Source organism: Archocentrus centrarchus, chromosome 3 (genome assembly GCF_007364275.1).
Source record: "Archocentrus centrarchus isolate MPI-CPG fArcCen1 chromosome 3, fArcCen1, whole genome shotgun sequence".
Classification (NCBI taxonomy): Eukaryota; Metazoa; Chordata; class Actinopteri; order Cichliformes; family Cichlidae; genus Archocentrus; species Archocentrus centrarchus.
The window spans coordinates 6,426,462-6,448,913 of NC_044348.1; the positions used below are offsets into that span (position 1 = coordinate 6,426,462).

General features: G+C 41.4%; 1 protein-coding gene across 4 annotated transcripts in view; it reads left to right on the top strand.

The window, feature by feature from the left end:
* The first annotated feature begins 13,370 nt into the window (after positions 1–13,370).
* Positions 13,371–22,452, top strand: part of glceb (glucuronic acid epimerase b) — a 56,994-nt gene continuing 47,912 nt past the window's right edge. For all 4 annotated transcript variants that reach the window (XM_030725770.1, XM_030725764.1, XM_030725776.1 and 1 more), the window contains exon 1: positions 13,371–13,551. The gene's annotated coding sequence lies outside the window, so the exon portion shown is untranslated. The remainder of the gene's footprint in view (positions 13,552–22,452) is intronic.

The window sequence follows — 22,452 nt, forward strand, 5'->3', positions numbered from 1 at the left end:
CTTTAAAATTCTGAATAAACATTTAGATTCTGACTCCATGTCCACTGAGTACAAAAATCCAAATAAAAACTCATCCAACTTAAAAGGTAGATTTTTAAAACTTGGATCTTTAATTAAAATCATTCTGCTATAAAAATGTCACTGACAATGAACTGTTTTCTTTCAGTTGTATTTATTCAGGAAAAATGAAACAATTTCTTTGCCGTCCCTTTTCTGGTGTTTTTTCTTTTACTTGCTCTTCTGGAGTTTGATGACAGAAATAAAAACAGACAGAGCTCATTAGCATGGTACCACTGCTAGGTCATAGAATATATTAAAATCTGAAGTCATTCTTCAATCAATAATATTTTATATGTGAGGTAACTTATATTATGACCTTTGACTATTCACAATATTACCAACTACATTGTTTGTTTTCTTATGTTAGCACTGACCACAGACAAGCAATACAAAACTAGTGTTAGCTCGCTAGCTTCGTAGCTAACAGTGCAAAGAAACAGCTCAGTGCAATCTAAAAAAAAGAAATCAAAAGTTAAGAATTTTCCTGCCATTAGTACTTCTGTCTGTTATCAACTCATTTTTGAAATCCTCAAGCTTTAGATGTCTTGTAAACAGCCCCAGCAGCCTGATTGGCTCTCTTGTGAACATTTCAAGTGCCTATTGGTTCACAGATAGAACCTTATGGTACCAAGTTAAAGCTTGATTTTGCAGATAGAACCTTGATAGAAGTATAGGACAATAACTCAGTTTCGTCAAAAATGTCAGAACCTTATAATTCTAAGGGGACGATTTATCTGTGTATTGGTAACATTTCTCTGTGCACTGGTAACATTTATCTGTGCACTGGTAACAATTATCTGTGCACTGGTAACAATTATCTGTGCACTGGTAACATTTATCTGTGCACTGGTAACATTTATCTGTGCACTGGTAACAATTATCTGTGCACTGGTAACAATTATCTGTGCACTGGTAACATTTATCTGTGCACTGGTAACATTTATCTGTGCACTGGTAACATTTATCTGTGCACTGGTAACAATTATCTGTGCTCTGGTAACAATTATCTGTGCACTGGTAACATTTATCTGTGAATTGGTAACATTTATCTGTGCATTGGTAACAATTATCTGTGCACTGGTAACAAGTATCTGTGCACTGGTAACATTTATCTGGTCACTGGTAACATTTATCTGGTCACTGGTAACATTTATCTGTGCACTGGTAACTATGCACTGGTAACAGTTAAGTATGCACTGGTAACATTTATCAAGCCAGTGATCAAGCCAGTTTGCCCATGTCCTACGATTATAAAACATATACATATGAAAATTATACATGCAATCATATAAGTGTACACAACACTATTTTTCCAAGAAACATTTGAAAAATAAGAAAGTAAAAGATCAAATAGCATTTTTTTTAATGCTTTTCTCAGAGTATTTATGGATCTTTCAGGTTTCCGATATGTGTCCCCCCAATAGGAAACTCATTCCTACGCCCCTGTGAGTAGGGCACTGCTTTCCCCTCCTGAGTCATCTGACAGTTTGCCAGAATCACTTTGAGGCCATCCAAAAGTCTTTTTCCATGGCCTCACCAAACTCCTCCCACACCTGAATTTTTGCTTTGGCCACCGCCCGAGCCACGTTCTGCTTGGCCTGCCGGTATCCCACAGGCTAACCAAGCCCAATAGGACTCCTTCTTCAGCTTGATGGCTCCCTTCACCTCTGGTGACCACCATCTGGTTTGGGGATTACCACCATGACAGGCACCAACAACCTTGCAGCCACAGCTCTGAGCAGCAGCCTGAACAATGGAGGTGCGAAACATGGTCCATTCGGACTTAATGTCCTCAGCTTCCCTTGAAATGCTGTTGAAGTTCGGCCGGATGTCAGGATGCAGGGGTTTTGTTGTGGTGGTTTGTTCTCTCTCTCTCTCTTCCTTTCCAGGGGGCAGGTCTGGCTGTGTTTTGCTATGTTGAGGCGGAGCCTGAGGTCGGAGCTGGATAATCCTGCACACCTATTGTGCAGTGATTAGCCCTGTATTTAAGGTCCAGGTGTTACCCTCGGTCTCCGCCAGAGTGTCATTCTACCACAGTGGTAACGACCTCCAGCCAAATCACAAGGTTCATAGTGTTTACTGCCCGTCAGGTGTTAATGTCTCTGTGTGTCTCTAGGAAGCAGCCTGCCTGCCTGCCCTCCTGGATCCGCTCGTCAGCCACCACATACCGGCCACCTTCCACACACACTCCTAATTGCCTGCCCTCCCCACGGACCATCCAAACCCCTGCTGCCTTTACGTGCCACCCCGGCAGGGCTTCTCAAATCCCGGAATCAAAGAGAATTCCCCTTTCCCCTGGTGTCCTGTGAAAGCCGCCAGCCACCTGTCACCACGCCGGATTCATCTGCAAGCCCCCAGTGCTAAACATCTCTAACGCTGTTTCCAATAAATCATTTGTAAAGCACTCACGCCACCTCGTCCGCCTCTGCTCTTGGGTCCACTTAGTAATTCAGACCGCTAGTTGTGACACCGGAGATGGGAGTTGAAGATCTCGCGGACTGGTGCCTCTTTTGGGTGTTCCCAGCACACCCTTACTATGCATTCAGGTGCACCAGGTCTGTCCAGCATTCTCCCCTGCAACCTGATCCAACTCACCACCAGGTGGTGATCAGTTGACAGTTCAGCTCCTCTCTTCACCCAAGCATCCAGAACATAGCCGCAGAGCTGATGATACAATTACAAAATCGATCATCGACCTGCAACCTAGGGTGTCCTGGTGCACTTACGGACATCCTTATGTTCAAACATTGTATTTGTTAGGGACAAACTGTGGTTTGCACAGAAGTCCAATAACAAAACACCATTCGGGTTCCGATCAGGCAGACCGTTCCTCCCAATCATGCCTCTCCAGGTCTCATTGTCGTTGACCACGTAAGCGTTGAAGTCTCCCACTAGGACGATGGAGTCACTGGATGGAGCAACCTCGATTACCCCGCCCACAACGCCTCCAGTAGGTGGTGGGCCTACATGAGGCCGGGTCCATGTCTTCTCTTCAGGCTGTGCCCAGCCGGGTACCATGGGCTACCAGACACTCTTCCTCAAGCTCCCTCCCTGAGCCTGGCCCTTCACCTAGGACCAATTTGCCATGGGAGACCCTACCAGGGGGAACGAGCCCCCGGACAACATAGCTCCTGGGATCACTGGGACACACAAACCCCTCCACCACAAGAAGGTGGCGATTCACGGAAGGGCTCTCTCTCTCTCTCTCTCTCTCTCTCTCTCTCTCTCTCTATATATATATATATATATATATATATATATATATATATATATATACACTGCTCAAAAAAATAAAGGGAACACTTAAACAACACAATATAACTTCAAGTAAATCAAACTTCTATGAAATCAAACTGTCCACTTAGGAAGCAACACTGATTGACAATCAATTTCACATGCTGTTGTGCAAATGGAATAGACAACAGGTGGAAATTATTGGCAATTAGCAAGACACACTCAATAAAGGAGTGGTTCTGCAGGTGGGGACCACAGACCACTTCTGGGTAGCTATGCTTTATGGCTGATGTTTTGGTCACTTTTGAATGTTGGTGGTGCTTTCACACTTATGGTAGCATGAGACGTACTCTACAACCCACACAAGTGGCTCAGGTAGTGCAGCTCATTCAGGATGGCACATCAATGTGAGCTGTGGCAAGAAGGTTTGCTGTGTCTGTCAGCGTAGTGTCCAGAGCCTGGAGGCGCTACCAGGAGACAGGCCAGCACACCAGGAGACATGAAGGAGGCCACAGGAGTGCAACAACCCAGCAGCAGGACTGCTACCTCCGCCTTTGTGCAAGGAGGAACAGGAGGAGCACTGCCAGAGCCCTGCAAAATGACCTCCAGCAGGCCACAAATGTGCATGTGTCTGCACAAACGGTTAGAAACTGACTCCATGATGGGGGTTGTGCTCACAGCCCAACACCGTGCAGGACGCTTGGCATTTGCCAGAGAACACCAGGATTGGCAAATTCGCCACTGGTGTCCTGTGCTCTTCACAGATGAAAACAGGTTCACTCTGAGAACATGTGACAGACGTGACAGAGTCTGGAGACGCCATAGAGAGCGATCTGCTGCCTGCAACATCCTTCAGCATGACCGGTTTGGCAGTGGGTCAGTAATGGTGTGGGGTGGCATTTCTTTGGAGGGCCGCACAGCCCTCCATGTGCTTGCCAGAGGTAGCATGACTGCCATTAGGTACCGAGATGAGATCCTCAGACCCCTTGTGAGACCATATGCTATTGTGGTTGGCCCTGGGTTCCTCCTAATGCAGGACAATGCTAGACCTCATTTGGCTGGAGTGTGTCAGCAGTTCCTGCAAGATGAAGGCATTGAAGCTATGGACTGGCCCGCCCATTCCCCAGACCTGAATCCGATTGAGCACATCTGGGACATCATGTCTCGCTCCATCCACCAACGTCATGTTGCACCACAGACTGTCTAGGAGTTGGCGGTTGCTTTAGTCCAGGTCTGGGAGGAGATCCCTCAGGAGACCATCCACCACCTCATCAGGAGCATGCGCAGGCGTTGTAGGGAGGTCATACGCCACGTGGAGGCCACACACAATACTGAGCCTCATTTTGACTTGTTTTAAGGACATTACATCAAAGTTGGATCAGCCTGTAGTGTGTTTTTCCACTTTAATTTTGTGTGTAAGTAAGATTGAAGGCGTTAGTTCCTGTTACTGAAAAAGATGTGTGTGGCAGGGTGCAGATGCTCAAGGTAAAATGACACTGAGCGTGAATAGCACCCAGTTCACATAGACAACAAAATAACGTTGCAGTGACAAAACATGTAGGTGAAGAACATAAAACTTTACAGTTAATGTTACACCGCAAAGATCTTTGAGGTTTAACAGAGGAACTCATCATAAACTAAGTGTTGTAGTACAGTATAGTATTCCAACCATGTAAGTCATCACATACACCTGCTTCTGCAGCTACAGCTGATTTATCTGAAGCTCCACCATACAGGTGCTTTACAAAAGACAATACATTTGGAGTTTCAGTTTGCACAAAACAATAAGACCATCTTTCATTGCAGAGGCGGTACATGTCAGTTTCACTCTGAGCCTCTTTTATACTCGACTTTTCACGCCTACCTCTCCTTATCACCTATCCATGTCAGTGTGACTCCAAATCCAGGCCTCCTTTGGTTAATACATTTGATTTCCATTGATGATTTTTGTGTGATTTTGTTGTCAGCACATTCAACTTTGTACAGAACAAAGTATTAAATGAGAATATTTCATTCATTCAGATCTAGGATGTGTTATTTGAGTGTTCCCTTTATTTTTTTTTGAGCAGTATATATATATATATATATAAATATATAAGAAAACTCACCTTTGTTCTCTCTTTATGGCACTCTATTTCACTCTACTTAATGTAAGTGAAATAACACTGGAAGACATAGTACATGAATCTTTTATGACCCTGAGACAGCAGATAAAGTAGAAGACAAAGAAGCTCTACTCACAGTGCACTTTGGACGCTGAGATCAATCAGTTGTCAGTCAGACAGACTCACCTCTGTGTGGAATCTTAATCTAACAGACTGTGCCTATGAGGTGGCCCTCAACTTTTAAAGAGATGTTTCATGCAAAGGGATATGCAAACTATATAAGATGACAGTGTGAAAAGTGGCTTTGCTGAACCGAAGATTTGACACTTAACCTACATGAAGTGTTGCTATATTGATGTGCATTTCTGCATGGACATGTACTAATGTTTCAAATGTGACTTATATTACATATTGTCAATAGGGACATTTTATAAGGACACACCTGGGTTAATGAGGTGTTTTTCTGTGATTTTCTTTTCTTTTTTAAAAATATTTTGCTCAAATAACATGCAGTAATTTAGGAATTAGGAATGTGCTCATCTTTTCTCATTTGAACTTCTAAAATGAGTACTGTTGGCTTAAATCATGGAGCTTGATGAGGTGTGAATTTGTTCACATTATTAAATTCATAAGAAATAAAACTAGCATATTTGCAGATTTCCCTGAATGTGCTGTTAGAAAGTTACAACTCCCCAGAGACTCTTCATTTCTGTGGTAAATAGACATGATGGAAACTTGTGTATCTTTAATCCATGTTAAATTGTGTCATCATTTCTTTTTAGAATGATAAAAGCAATTGTGATCATTAATATTGAATTCAGTTCCCATGCTCCTGCAGGCCTCTGATCTACCTCACTGTTCCTGGGAACAGAATCACAGGTTGAATTTGATACAAAATGTCTTCAGCAGCTGTGGATGTAAGTTGTCCATGAGAACTGAAGACTCAGCCAGCTGAGAAAATGTGAAGGGGTTTGTGTGTAAAGACAGCCCATATGGATCAAACAGCTGATTCAACTTAATTTTGTAAGTCTAATTAATTTGTTTCTCAACTTCAGTCAACCTGACAACTCAGTGCAGCTAACTCACAGGCAGACCAGATGCTTTACTAAGTTAGAAGGAAAAAGTACCTTTTTCCAGCATGTTGCCTATTTGGAGCATTTGTACACTTTCATGTTATGGGCTGCTATATGTACACTATTCACTGTGGTATATTACATGAATTCTGTAAGGACAGGATTGTCTCAAACTGAGTTGTGCACTTACTAATACTGATATTTGCAAAGTTGGATTGCATTTGTTGCACTAGCTAATGCAACTCCTCCAACTTGTTTTGCCTCTGAACACAGTGATGACAGTTTAGCATATGTAAGCATTAAACAATGATGCAACAAGTGCATTGAGTGGTTTTGCCTCTTATGCCTGGAAAAAAAAATGGTAGCATCATCGTCTATGTTGAAGACACGTCGCGGGTCTGCTGGCTGAAAATTGCCTGGCAATCCCTCCTTTCTGGCCACTGAAGCAGAGGAGTCTGTCTATTGTGTCCCACATTTAACTTTTTGAATGGAAACCATACAGTTACTCATAGAACACTTCAAGTTGCCAGACATGATAGTATGAATGCACTTATGTGCCAAAAATAGCAAGAGGCTGGTCTATAATGGCAATCTAAACAAACAGGCTTAATGGCAAGACTGCAGGGTTCAGATGCGCACTGAATATTTTATCAGATGGTTGGATGCAAAGAGCAGGTGTACACAGACAGCAGATGATTGAGGATGTGGGTGGGGCAGACAGGTGAGCGGACAGACGGATGGATGGGTGATAAGGAGAGGTAGGTGTGAAAAGTCGAGCATAAAAGAGTGAAACTGACATGTACCGCCTCTGCAATGAAAGATGGTCTTATTGTTTTGTGCAAACTGAAACTCCAAATGTATTGTCTTTTGTAAAGCACCTGTATGGTGGAGCTTCAGATAAATCAGCTGTAGCTGCAGAAGCAGGTGTATGTGATGACTTACATGGTTGGAATACTATACTGTACTACAACACTTAGTTTATGATGAGTTCCTCTGTTAAACTTGAAAGATCTTTGCGGTGTAACATTAACTGTAAAGTTTCATGTTCTTCACCTACATGTTTTGTCACTGCAACATTATTTTGTTGTCTATGTGAACTGGGTGCTATTCACGCTCAGTGTCATTTTACCTTGAGCATCTGCACCCTGCCACACACATCTTTTTCAGTAACAGGAACTAACTCCTTCAATCTTACTTTTTTACTTGCTCTTGATAAATCTGTCTCTGTGCATCACTTGTAAACATAATACAGAAGCGCTCCCAGTCATATTAATTTGTAAAGCTTACTGCATCCAGGCCTGTGTCAGCTACGTCCCAGGGTGCCATGTGTGAAAATTAGCATTTGATTATTTCCCTTTGCTCTCTTCTTCCATTAGCAGCACAACTTCACTGTTCTCAAGGACTAAGAATGTAAATTAGCTATGTAACTAACAAACTGTTATCAGTCTGAATGGTCTCTACGGGTTTTGCCATTTTTTATGCAGCAGCGAAACCACTCTTCATTAGTGCAAATTGTATTACATTCAGCAAATGTGGAAAATAAGTTGTGGCAAAACCTCCGGAAAAGAAATGATGTTGTCAAACTGCAGAAAGAAATGTATTTTGAATGCCTTCATCCACAGCAAGACCTCCCCTCCACCCACTATCTCTGTCCACACAGCCCTGTCAGTCAGCTTATATCTCTTTCTTGTGCCTGAGGTTGATATCAGATAGAGAGAGCACCTACCCTCCTTTTCCAAAAGTTAACATGAGAAACAGACTTAGAATACAAATGGCCACAGATCAAATGAATGGTGGGGATTTTGAGGTCCTTATCTCACTCAGTCAGTCAGTTTGGAGCCCAAAGACCAAAAGAAGGGACCATGGCCTCGGAGGTTCTCTCAGCCAGCCCTCTGGCTGTAGCGCAGACAGGTACATCTCACACACACATATCGCATTCAATTTTGCCTTCAACATTTTTATTATATTTTTGACAGCTTCTTCAAGGAAAGTCTTATTTTCCACTCATGCTTTTGCTGTATTTGGGGCCTCCTTTCAGCATTGGGAAATTCAGAGAAGAGTTGAGCCGCCGAGGCTTCACTTTGTGTATCATTTGTAAGAAAGGATTTTGATTTTTAAGACAGAGCATTAAGCCTCCTAATCCCACAATTTATGCTGATGTTGCTCTGGAATGGTTTCTGACAGGTATTAAAAGTAGGACTGCTGTTTGAAGTTCTTTTCAACAGCTTCAGTGAGTCCACATTTCAGCGGTGAGGTTAGTTTAGACTTTGAGTGTTTGAGCCACAAAAACACACTCAGAAATCTTCTCAGCTGTGATGTGTTTAATCAGCCTTTGAATGAAATTAAACAAAACAAAACAAAAAAAAGCCAAAAGGAAGAAAATGGCTGCTAGTTTCCATAAAATTTTGTCAGGGGGTGGGGGTGGTTCTCAGCGAGTGGGGCTTGATCGAAAAAGTTGCTGCTGCTTGTCAGCCAGAAATATGATTAAGCGCTGAAATAGTCTCGACCGATTGAAGAAGCCTTGTTGAATATTCACCAAAAGCAACTCACATATCAGCCCTTCTCCTTTTGCATTCAACGGTGGAAGAAACAAAAAGAGAAAATTATCTCCTTTGAATTGCCTATATTTAATCCCAGATTCAAATTCGTGTGAGTGTGAGTGTGCTCTCACTAGTACTTCGTCTTCCTTTCAGCAGTGAATGTGCAGACTGTTGCTCTGTACAGAGGGAATTACTGAATTTTCAGCGTCTGTGAACACTGAGAAACGATATGTTTCCTCTACGTTTCGATTCATCATCAGTCCCATTATTGCTTTAAATATTATTTAGAGTTTATAACAGTACAAACAAGTTTCTTGATTTTACAATGCCACAAATACACAGCACAAAATCAAATAGCTTTCTGAACCCCATTTAAATATATTTCGACATGCTCAAATGTCCTCTTGGAAGTATTTTTGTTTTTCATTTATTTGGTAATATTATCTCTCATAAAACCTCTCTGAAAAGTAATTACTTAACTATAAAAAAAAAGATCTAATATGAAGTTCCTATTGCCAAGCTGTATATAATCACTACACAATGAAAAATAATTTTGAGTTTAATTTAATACAATTTTTATTTATCTAAGACTCTCTTTATATGTATGGTCTCCCTGTTTTTGTCTGAACTTTGAGCTGGATCATGATAATATCCCTTGCAGTCAATGGCTGCCTGAAGTCTGGAACCCATGGACATCACCTGAGATGCACTGTCAGGCCTTTACTGCAGCCACCTTCATTTGTCCTTGTTTGTGGATCTCTTTGCATTCAGTTTTATCTTCAGTAACTGAAAAGCATGCTCTGTTGGGTTGAGATCAGCTGACTGGCTTGATGATTGAAGAAGATCCCATTTGTTTGCCTTGGGAAACTCTTGGGTTGCTCTTCCAGTATGGTTTGGGTCACTGTGAAGCTTTGTCTGATCAGTTCTGTAGCATTTGGCTGAACTAGGGCAGAGAATATAGCTCTGTACACTTCCTGCTACTTCTATCAGCAGTCACATCATCAATAAACACTAATGACTGTTTTCACTGGCAGCCATACACGCCCATGCCATGATGTTGCTTCCACCATGTTTGACAGATTATGTGATATGCTTTGGATCATGAGCTTTTTCTCTCCTTCTCCATACTTTTCGATTCCCGTCATTCTGGTACAGGTTAATGTTGGTTTCATCTGTCCGAGGAATATTTTCCAGAATTGTGCAGGCTCTTTTAGATGATTTCTGGTAAAGTCTAATCTGGCCTTCGTGTTCCTGAGTGTAACCAGTGGTTTGCATCTTGTTTCCATTTTCACTCTTGATTATAGAATCATGAACATTTTCTTAAGCGTGGAAATAATTCTGCAGTGATCCACTCTAGCGATCTTCTGTGCTCTTTCAGGTCTTTTGATGTTGCTGAGCTGGCTGGTGGATTCCTTCTTTTTAAGAATGCACCAGTTTGTTGGTTTAGCCAATGTGTGTCATGTACAGGCTGTGCAGCAGGCAGACTTGGACCCAAATGCAGGACTCGGGAGACAGGAAACGCAAAAAGCAGCTTCAGTGCTGAAGTTTCCTCCAAAACATACAAAATAGAAATGCTAGGCAGGACTGGAGCCAGGAATGCAAACCTCAGAGTCAAAGGGGAAAACACTGATCAAGGAAGCACATAGGATAGAGGGATGAGGGAGGACGCGCCAAAGAAAAGACGGAGATGATATAAGCATTCACAGGATTACGAGAGTGGTGGTAATGGCTGGGACGCACGGCTGGAAACTATAGACATAATGAGGCAGGGAAAGTAAGTATAACACAAGCCACAGAAAACAACAGTTACCACAATTTAACTGGAAGACACAACTGAATGGGAAACGAGGGTTAACTTGACATCGGGAGGAACAGAAGGACGAGGCAGGGGAACATGGAAAGGCAACGGACAAATGCAGATGAGAACAGGACACCAGGAAACACAGCTGAGCTCACTGGGGGGAAACAAGACAAGGGGAACAAAACTAAACAGTGTACACGAGACAAAAAACTAACAAAATGAAACAGGGAGTAACTAAACACAGAATCACTAACAGATGGGGGAAAAAAACTTGACAAGGCAGAGGGAACACAGGGAAGCATTGATAACTAAGCGAGGGATAGAATACAGCAACCTATAACCAAGAACAGAACCCAGATAACTAAAACTAAGAGGGTCTGAGAATATAAATATTAAGCACAGAGCAAAACCTAAACAAGATATCAGGAGCAAAGGACTAAACACCAAGGCACTGCAACTAACTGGACACAAAACGGAGACCTAACACAGAGACAAAGACTAAACCTGACACGGAAACATCTATCTATAAAAGCTTTGACCTGCTGGTCCCTTTGGCACCAAAGTTCTGTAACCTGAATGTATACTAGTCAAGTAAATTCCATTTGAGTAGATTCCATTAAATTTAATGTTTTTCATTTCATGTAACAAAATTACGTGGACTATTTACATGTAAAAACATCTCATCCACGAAGACAAATGTCATTAATAGTTTAAAATGACGCCTTAGCTGGCATCAGTTCTTCATATGGCAAAACAAGATTTTTTATATTTTCTATTTCCTCAGAACAACTTAGAAACATATTCTGGATTCTGGTCACAAGGATCTTTGAAGCGGTCCTAAATCAAGCCAGTTTTGTGCTGCTTGACGCACTGTAATGTGATCTCCTTTGCTGTTTGCTTAGTCTACCTGATCTGTTGAGTGATTTCTGAAAAAAGTAAAATAAATAAATAAAAACACTGCAGTACTCCAGCCATAATGGAACAAAAGCATGTAGGCTACTTCTACATGTTTAAACACACAGAGCTGAAGATGCTGGCTTGTTGATCTCAAAAGTAAATTTAAAAAAAAATAGAAATAATTTCAAAAAGGAGCTGTGGATTCCTCTGAGTCTGCAAAACTATTAAACAGCAGCAGACTGGTGAATCTATATATTTTGGTTTTAACGAGGACATCTAAAGCTACTGAGACAGCATTAGTGCCAGTTAAGTTAACGGTGGGGATGTGCGACGCTCACAGAGAGATGGTGCAGTCTTGCATCATGCATGTGCTACACTCTGGGTTCTTTTTGCCTGTGATGATATCATCTTCCTTCAACCTTTCTCACCAAGTATTTCATAAGACTTGGGATCAGCATATGCTAAAGAGAACAGGATTTTTCATTTATTTAATGCTTTACTGAAATACCCTCATGCAGTTTCATGCAAAACACATTAGAGCTCTAAGAAAAGATAAAATTCACTTAATGTAACACACTTGAGAATTTCATCAGAGGTCCCTCGTTCTAGCCAAAAATACTGCAGTGCAGTCTGTCTGAATCATTTAGAGTAATGTAGGACAGATGCTTTGTGATACTTTGTGTCCCTTTTCAGCATTGCACACACCTTTTAGACCACCTGAGGCTGTGTTAGCTATTTTTGCCCTTTCAACATGCAAAACATGAGCTTCCTCTTTACAACTGAGCACAGGTATACACACAGACACCTGTGGTTTTATCTGTGTATCTATCATATTATTTAGTTGGAAAAAAAAAACTGATGGAAATTAAAAAAAAAAAAAAAAATGCTCATGCTCCACATTTGATGAGGTAGATTTTTACACCGGATGCAAGCCCAAAAGGGAATCTGTGTATCCAACTGGAACTGAACCAGAAATGTTTTCCTTGCCAAGTGGATGTGTAAACCACTACACTATAGAGCTATGATATGGTTTGCTTAAAATACAATGTAATACTCATTTCAGTTCTCATTTGCTAGCAATGATCAAAAATACTGCTTTGCAGCAGGGTTTCAATTACTTGTAGACACACAGATTACAAAGCCTTTCTTCAGTTTGAAGCTCTTTTAATCTTCAGGTTCGTGCAGCTTGTAATAGTTAGGCTTTTGACTAATGCAGTGTTGCCTTTGATTAAGTTAATTAAATTTTCATCATTTGGTCTCTCATGTTCATGAGTTTGTACTTTATTTCAGGTTGTATTTTTTAAATTATTTTTATTATTATTATTTTTTGTATTTTGTATTTGATATTATTATTATTATTATTTACATGGGTTTCAAATTATTCAAATGGATTATAGACTAAAACTATCCATAAACTATTAACATAGCACTTTGGCAAGCTGACTAGGATTGCACAAAGAATATATTTTTTTTACTTTTATTTGAAAATTTGAAACCTTTTTTTTCTATTATAATCTATTTTATAGCGAACCTCTTTCACACAAACCCTAAACAAAAACAAAGGCTTCGCTACAGGCGGCTGCTGTGATTGGTCCGTGGACATCCACGAATTCTCGTCCTCTCTCGCGATGCCACAGATTCTTCCCAGTGAGAGGCAGACACTGAACTGTGCTCAGTCGCTGTTGTGGCTGGGAGGCAGCACAAGGCGGGCAGTACCTTTGGTTGACCGTGGTTCAGCCTGAGGTAAAGCAGGGGTCTTTTAAAGTGACCGACTAAGCGAAAAGAAGCTACTGACGTCCCTGACCAAGCTCCGACTTGGCACGACACCTTTAATCCTGCAGGTAAGGTTGCTACCCTTATCGTCCTGTTGGCTCCCGCTGTCCAGACACTCATATGCAGGGCTAGCTGATTTTTTCACAGTTGAGTTTAACACCAGCAAAGCAACATTTAAACCCCCGCCGGTCTTCGCTTCCTCTTCTGTCACATTTTAAGTTGTACTCGTAAAGCACTTTGTCGTTAAGTCTTGAATTAAAGCCCCCAGCTGGTCGGCGTGCGTTAAGGGAACCAGAGAGGAGCTGGAGGGGGGCACTCAGCAACTTCAAAGCTCACTGTCGACTCTCTCTGGAATGCATATCGCTGTTAGCTTGTATGCTAACGATACATCTGCTTAGTATAAAGTGCCTTGGCTGGCTCACTAGCTAGCTGGCTAATTCGCTTGCCAGCTCGACACAGTGATATCAGTTCTGGGTTACTGTCCTGTCGATGAAGCGGTGCTGAGGTGGCGAAGGGAGGGAGCCATGGCAAGCTTTTTGTGAATGAAACTGACAAACTTAACTTGTCCACCGGTTAGCTAACGTGCAGGCATTGATGCTTGAAGCGAGAGTTTTACTGTTGGTTTGTAGTATCTTGAAGAATTTTAAACCCATACGTCTTTGCAGCAGAATAGCGACTTTTAATGCTGGTACTCCTTAAGGGTCTAAAAGGTAGTATCTTTTTAACATGTGCAAGGATTTTTCTTTTACCCCACCCAGAGGCGCCGCACATCTCTGTAGCTGTGTGTTTAGTGTAGACTAAAGGTAAAGGACCAGTTATGAGCAGAAAAGCTTTTAGGAGTACAGAATATTCAGATCGAGCTTAAACAGTCTTATCAGTGTTTCAGAGCCTGAGCCTTCTCCGTTGTGTTAACTACACAGCTGTTAACAGTTTGTGTTTGTTAAGGATCTTTTTTTAAAATGGTTTTCGGTCATTTATAGTTTACCGATGTGTTCATGCTATCCATTTAAGTCGGGTGTTATTGTGAAAACTAAGACGTTTGTTTACTCCTTGCAAGGAAAATTAGGTCACAGTAAGGGGGAAAAGGTTTGCAGATTATTTGGCCCCAGTTTAATAATTTATCTCTTAAAGCATTCCTGTACAGGCAGTATTTTGATCTGTATTGATACTTGATATTTGCCACTAAGTTCACGGGTTTGGTCAGGCTCTACAAAAGACACATTTATTGTAAAAAAAAAAACAGACACACTAACGTACAATAAGGTATAGTATATTCCTTATAAAATAATTGAGGTTATGAACCACAAATGGGTCCAATTTGCTCTAGCCAGCTGTACTACTGTGTGGGAAACTGTAATGACGGGGTTATCTGTGAGCCTCTGGGTTTTCCTGTTTTTCTCCTTGAGGTGCAGGGAGTGGTGATGAGTGGATAGGATGAAGATTCTGTTAAATGGTGGGGAAATATTTCCTGATGGCAGAAGCTGTCACTTTAAACAAAGCATGGAGCTGTCAGAGTGATCAAAGTTTAATGTGTGCTTTTTTTTTTTTTGTTTGTTTGTTTCTAAATGTTTTTTGTGTTTATTGTGATGGCAAAGAGGGAAAATATATCCGCAATAACTGTCTGGCTTTCAGCAGAATTTTAAGTATATTTAGCATCGAGACAAGTCTGTTGTGTTGTATTATGTGGTCAAGGAAGGCGCATATGCCCTTTAAACTAAGCATGGAATCTGGCTTATGCACCAGCTGCCTTTTAAATGGTGTGCAGCCTCTGCCTACACAGTGCACTGCATTTGTTTATGTAAGTGTGCACCAGTATCCCAGATCTCTTACTTGAAAATTGCTGCTCACTTTGGGTGTGTCTCTCCCTTCATGTTAAGTTAAAAAGTCAGTTGTCAGAGGTGATTTGTTCTGGGTATGAACACTCCAAATATGATGATTGTCAGTCCCCATGCTGCCAAAGCAGCTTTGACCTACCTAGGCCTAGACTCTGTAAGATCTTTGAAATCATGATTTGGTCCTTTTTAAGTATTCGAGATCTAGCCACAGTGGTTCTCCCAGCACCCTGTTACTACTTTTCCACTCCAAGGTGCCGGTGCTGGTGTCGGTTTCAATGAACTGGTGGAACGCTTAAGAATGGGCCTGCGTTTCCACTGCGCTTCGTGAACTGATCCTTTACGTAGGAGTGTGGGCAGGTCCTTGTCTGGACACGGAAGCCGAAGAGCACAAATGTGGGAGATATGCTCCCCTTTCTTGTGCTGCAAACACATTTTACGGTCCAAACAAAACTACTGCAGCGTCTGTGTGCAGCACAGAGGTAAACACAGACAGTGATTACGAGCAAGACGACAAGTACGTACTTTCCATCCTTTTATATGTGGCATGAACTGAGTTGAACCCGTTTTTTGGCCAAGGACCGAGTGCGTTCGTGGTGGAAAAAACATTGAACGGTTCAAATACTGGCACCGGCACACGGTTGGTGGAAAAAGGACCTGTGTAGGCTTATTTTATTTAGTTGTTCTTGGTAGTATCTCACAAACCCTGCTGAATCAGTTTACAAAATCTATAGTATGTCACGTGCCTTGACATGTGCTATTGTTTTGGAATAATCTGTATTGTTCAGTCCCCCTGTAAGGCGTTATAATGTTTTAATTTATCAGAGTTTGACACAAAATTCTTCTGAAATATGATTGCACATCCGCTAAGAATGGACTTTTAGGAAGTAAGAGACATATCGTTTTAATTAATAAAAATATTTGCATATTATTTGTTGTTTTTTTTATGTGCGTGAGGAGTAGATAGCCATTTAAAGCCCCATCCATGTATAAACATATTCAGTTGTCGACTGTCATTATGCACTTTATTGTTGTAGTTTCCTCTGGCTGTCAGGGTGACTCTCTTGTATATGTTGCACCCTGTTGTTTGTTGTCCATTGTACACAGCAATAAGCTAAGCTAAATCCTGCCAGTATATCTTCCCAGCTGATTTATGGCTCTAACTCTAGTCTCATTGATCTAGTAAGCAATCATACTGCGTATCGATTCATTTGTGTGAAAATGAGGATTTTTCTCTAAACGAAATTAAAGTCCACTTATCTAAATGTAAATCAGACTTATGGCATTCAATCTTATTTACATTTAGATCGATGGCCCATATAGTATGTTTATTCCTATAAGTGGGGATTGTGATAGCGGGTATGAACAAGAGGATGTTTGTGTGCCATGATTTTGTTTTTTAAGCAATAGATTTGTAGCTTATGTTCAACGATACCTGCTTTTGAATATATCTCTTTGTGTGTGTTAAAAAATCTTTGAATTTCATACTTTGTTGAACAACATAAATGCTAGAAAAATTCTGGAATGTTAAAAGCTTTTTTTATTTTTATTTTTTGCAGGATATTATTTGTCAAATTGAAAATGTACTCTTTTTGTTGCTATTGATTTCAGTGCACTCTCAATTCTGACATTGAAAATATTGGTGAAGATTTTGTGATGCAGTGGAAGCTCCTGAAAATGCAAAATTATGGTCAAAAGCTAAACTGAAATATGGAGTGCTCTTATCCAGAAACTTGTAAATCTGTGACATTTGTGGCAGCCATTCTGGCAACTTTGGTAATTGACATTGATCCCTTTCTAAAACTTCCTGTTCAGGGCTACCTGGTTTCAGTTGGTGCTGTGATTTTACATGTGCACCCAGAAAGCTGTAATAGAGTTAGCACATTTTTAATAGACGTTAAAGCTTGGTTGTTCAGAATTACAACTTTTAACTACATAGGCAGTTTTTCCACTTGAATTCTGGGCAGTGTTGGGAGATTATTCTCCACACTCATGAATGGAAATTGAGTGTTTGGATTACGGTGGTTCCTGGGTGGAACGTCAGGGATGCACGACACACGGAGCCCACCCACTCACTGTGAAGTCTTCCGACAGTTGCCTACACTATTAGGCTCTGTTGTACATTACACACACTCTGTGCTCAGAGTGTGTGTAATGTACACACACACTCTGTGCTCAGAAGCTGGCAGGGTAAAGTGTGTTTGGTGTTCAGACTGACTGATTCAGACATTTGTGTTCTTATGTACACATCTGGGTGATATCTGGAAAAGTTCAGGACTGCTGCATATGTGTGAAAACTCATGTAGTGACTAAAGCTGTTTAAAAGTTAACGATGCCCCAGTCTGTACCAGCCAGCTGGTGGGAGTAAGCGAACAAATAAATTGGTGAATTGCTGCCAATTAATAGAAAAAAAGAGGTTTGTATATTATTGTTTAAAAGCCAGCGAGGGTGTATAGAAATGTGCCTACGTGGATAAAGAAACAAAACCTTATTCTGTGAAGCGTGGATTCTTACTATTTTTGAGCTGTGGCAGATTGCAGGAACACTGGCAGAAGCTGGCAGTGTGCTGATTACATTCAACCAATCAGAAAAGAGCTGATTAAAAACAAAAAAATCCTATAGAAGACAGAAGTATATACAAATATTTGTACAAACATGTGAATGCTGTGAATGAAACTTGCAATACAAACATCCAATCTAAATCCAAACAAAGAACTTTGAAATCCATAAAGCACTTGCAAAATAATAATTTAGTCAGCTTTTTCTGGCTCTCTTAGATGTATCACGGCCAGTTCTTAATGTGATTAAAAAATACACCTTGTCATAACTTTTCATTGAATTTTGTGTTGCTCCTTCCACACAAAATTGTCACTTTATGGTGTTAAATACATCCAATTGTAGTCCTAAGACTTGAAGAACGTGTTTCAGTCACATTTGTCCTGTCACTCATCCATCTCATGCATGTCTCAAATGGCAACAGATCCCATTTTGATCACTCCTGTATGTAGTCTTTTTTTCCTCATCCCATACATTGTACAGATGCAACTACATTGGTGTATTGAGTGACCTACAGTTCGGTACTGTGACCGAGTACTTCCAGTGTAGACACAGAGCACCAGAGATGCTAATCAGCTGCATTGTGACACATTCATTGTAACAACTCTGTTTAGTCCATTGTCTCCAGTACATATTAAACACAGTCCTATTTAGGGCTATCTGCTGAATTTGGTACACTGCAATTTTATGTCATTGTGCTTTGATTTATTGTCGACATGTGTCCTTCCAGAGCCATTTCAGTCTCTTCTCTGATGAGTGCCCTTAATCAGCACATTTCAACACACTGCCTGGAACTGTCAAGTGTCCTTCTGGCTGAAGTATAAAAGTGCAGGGAGCTGTTAAATGGTAACAGTGTTTTATACTGAACTCTGGTCATTTTATTTATTTATTTTTGTCGTGTTATTATTGCAAAGTGAGAGCAAAGTGGAAACCAGATGTGTGTAGGGCTGCAAAGATTCGTCAGCATAATCGATACCGTCGACTACAAAAATTAGTCGATGTGGAATTTTAATGTTGACGCGTCATATTCTAAAACCACGTACATGATTTTGTAACTGCAATACGCTACAGGAAGATATGGGGGCAGTATTGTCTCCATTGTCTGCAATACTCAAGAAGAAGAAAGTAACGTGAACAACATAACGATGGTGGAACAGTGAGGAGGGTGGAGAAAATGAAAGAAAATGGAGACAGACTGTCAAAGGTGTAGGAGCATTTCACAGAAAACAAAAATAAAGTTGAATGCAGACTGAGCAAAGCAAAGCTTTCCTTCCACGGCAGCATCACTACAATATGTGAGCGTTTAAAACGCTGGCACCCTGGAGCTGTGACGTCAGCTCTAAATGGGTACGTTTGAGTGCGTCACGTTGATACCCTGTTAATGGAAAAATCTTTTTGATTTAATCTGAATCCTTATTTGAACTTTTGGACAGAGGCCATTTTTATTTACTTATTTGCACATTATATTTTCATAGGGGGGCTCCCCCGCGACCCTGAACAGGATTAGCAGAAGATGATGGCTGGATGGATATTTTCATTTAAAAAAAATAAAAATTACATTCACTTAATGGTCACACTGTTTAAAAATATATTTGATTAGTTTCAAACTTGTATTTTTATGGGTCATTATTTTACTTGTGAGAGGAGACAACAAGGTGATATTCACAGTGTGGGCAGGCTTGAACAGGTGAGGTAAGATTGAAATAATCGTTGACTAATTGAGCAATCAAAAAAATAGTTGATAGATTAGTCGACTACCAAAATAATCTTTAGTTGCAGCCCTAGATGTGTACCATGTAGACATTATCATACGTAAACTTGAGACTAGTTGCATTGATTGTACCTGCTGTTTGTATTTTGCAGATGCGTGTGAATAAATATCATTCCTTGTTATTGTACTGCTTCAAGTCTAAGCATGTCTGTCTCAACAAGAATCGGCAGCAGCAAAGATCTAAAGGCTGCTTAATGTCTCTCGGAACTGGTTATTAGGATGTGTGGTCCATCCTCATTGAAAATCAAGCGTTTGTAGTTGTGAGTCATACAGAAGGGGGAAGGGATGGGGAGATTAGATATTGTTAAAAAACAGTGAGCATGGTGTGCATTTTCAGACAGTTCCTCCAGGGAAACATACATGTGATAAGTGCCAGGGTTGCGAGTGAAGGAAGAGAGCTGGATTAAAAGGTACAGTCAGCTTTTTCCTCTTCTCCACAGAGCTGGCCAGCCGCAGCAAGAACCGGGTGTCAGTGTCAGGTTGTTGGTGGTGAAAAGTTAATTACAGGCAACTCAGATTTCCCTCTATCCAGTGTTGGAGACATGTAGTAGGAGGGGTGTTATGGTGATATTTGTTCCATCAAATACGCAGTTTACTCGGACCATAAATCCATCTATTGTTTAGGTATTAGGTATTTTAACAAGTACTGTATAGGAATCTTCAATTTGACTTTGTTTTAGCACTGGCTGTTGTGTGGCATTTTTTCAAAAGTCTCTCCTCTGAGCAACAGTTGATTTCAGATTTCTGCACAAGCCCTCCCTACAGCAGAGTAAGTCATCATATTTTTTGGCTTGATTATAGCAACAGTTAGTGTGATAACATGACTCAATCTTGCATGTTTCTCTTGGTTTCCTTCAGACTCATGGCTAGGGAGCCAGTGTAGATGTGAAATATTTGACACATGTACAAATGACTTGTTACGCTTGTGGCAACTAGCATTGTCAGCATTGCCTCTAGTGAAGTGTAACCACACTTTGAACATTTAATTCTCTTTAATTGTCACTAAGAGCAGTGTGTGTGTGTGTGTGTGTGTGTATGCAGTGCTTTTTTTTTTTATTTTTTAATTGCAAATTAAAAAACAGTTGGTAGAGATGACACGTCTCCAGTTCTGTTTTATTTTTAGCTCAGTAACTTAAAAAAAAAGTATTTATAGCGTGCTCCTCTGGTGTTATTGACCATTCAAAGCACTTTACACCTGAAGCCCCATTCATGCAACATATTATTCTGTGCATACAGTCTACCCACACACCACTGGATATACACTATCCACAGCAGTTGCTGGGGCTTGAACCACTGACCTTTCTGATTAGTGTATGACCCTGTGTAACTACTGAGCCACAGCCACCCACAAATATACAGGAGACTTGTGTAGTTGTGATCTGCATGTTTATCTGTTATGTAACTGCATGACGTTTAGATTCAGACTACAGAGTGGTTCATAAAAGTTACTAGCTGCAGCGTAGTTTAAAATAAATAAATAAAGCTTTGAAAAGCTTTGAACATGGCTTCTGTAGTGGAAGCAGAGTCTGGGGACGTGGGGGACAACTCGGTGGCAGGGCCCCCGGGTTGGACAAGAGTTGCCCTGAGTTCCTAAAGGCTCTGAATGTGGTAGGGCTGTCCTGGTTGACACGCCTCTGGAACATTGAGTGGAGATCTGGGGCGGTGCCACTGGATTGGCAGACAGGGGTGGTGGTCCTCATCTTTAAGAAGGGGGACAGGAGTGTGTGCTCCAACTATCGCTGGATCGCACTCCTCAGCCTCCCCAGTAAGGTCTATGCCAGGATGCTGGAAAGGAGGGTCCATCCATTAGTCAAACCTCAAATTCAAGAGGAACAATGTGGTTTTTGTCCTTGTCACGGAAGGCTGGATCAGCTCTGTATCCTCTCAAGGATATTCAAGTGTGCGTGGGAATTTGCCCATCCAGTCTATATGTGTTTTGTGGGCTTTGACAAGGCATTCGACCTCGTCCCTCGGGGTACCCTGTAGGGGGTGCTGCGGGAGTATGGGGTGTCTGGCCCATTGTTGCGGGCCATTCGGTCCCTGTACAACTGCAACAAGAGTTTGGTCTGAATTGCTGGCAATAAGTCAGACTTGTTTCCTGTGGGTGTTGGACTTCGCCAGGGTTGCCTTTTGTCACAGATTCTGTTCATAAATTTTATAGACAGAATTTCTAGGCATAGCCAAGTAGCAGAATGCTTCCGCCTTGGTGGCCTCAGGATCTCATCTCTGCTCTTTGCGGATGATGCGGTCCTGTTCGCTTCATCTGGTGGTGGCCTCCAGCTTGCAGCGGAACAGCTCCCAGCCGAATGTGAAGTGACTGGCATGAGAATTAGTACCTCTAAATCTGAGGCCATGGTCCTCAGATTTAGAAGAGTGTGGCATGTCCACTCCAGCTCAGGGACGAGTTGCTGCCCCAGGTGGAGGGGTTCAAGTATTTTCGGGGTCTTGTTTACAAGTCACAGAAAAAGGGATTGACAGATGGATTGGGGCTGTGTCTGCAGTGATGCAGACACTGCACCGGTCTGTTTTGGTGAAGAGGGAGCTGAGCGTGAAAACAAAGCTGTCAATTTACTGGTCAGTCTACGTCCCTACCCTCACCTGTGGTCATGAACTTTGGGTAGTGACCAAAAGAACAAGATCGCGACTGTAAGCGGCAGAAATGAGCTTCATCCAAAGGGTGGCTGGTCTCTCGCTTAGAGACAGGGTGAGGAGCGCAACCAGTCGGGAGGGGCTTAAAGTAGAGCTGCTGCTCCTCCGCATCGAAAGGAACCTATTGAGCCTTTCTGTGTGGAGTTTGCATGTTCTCCCTG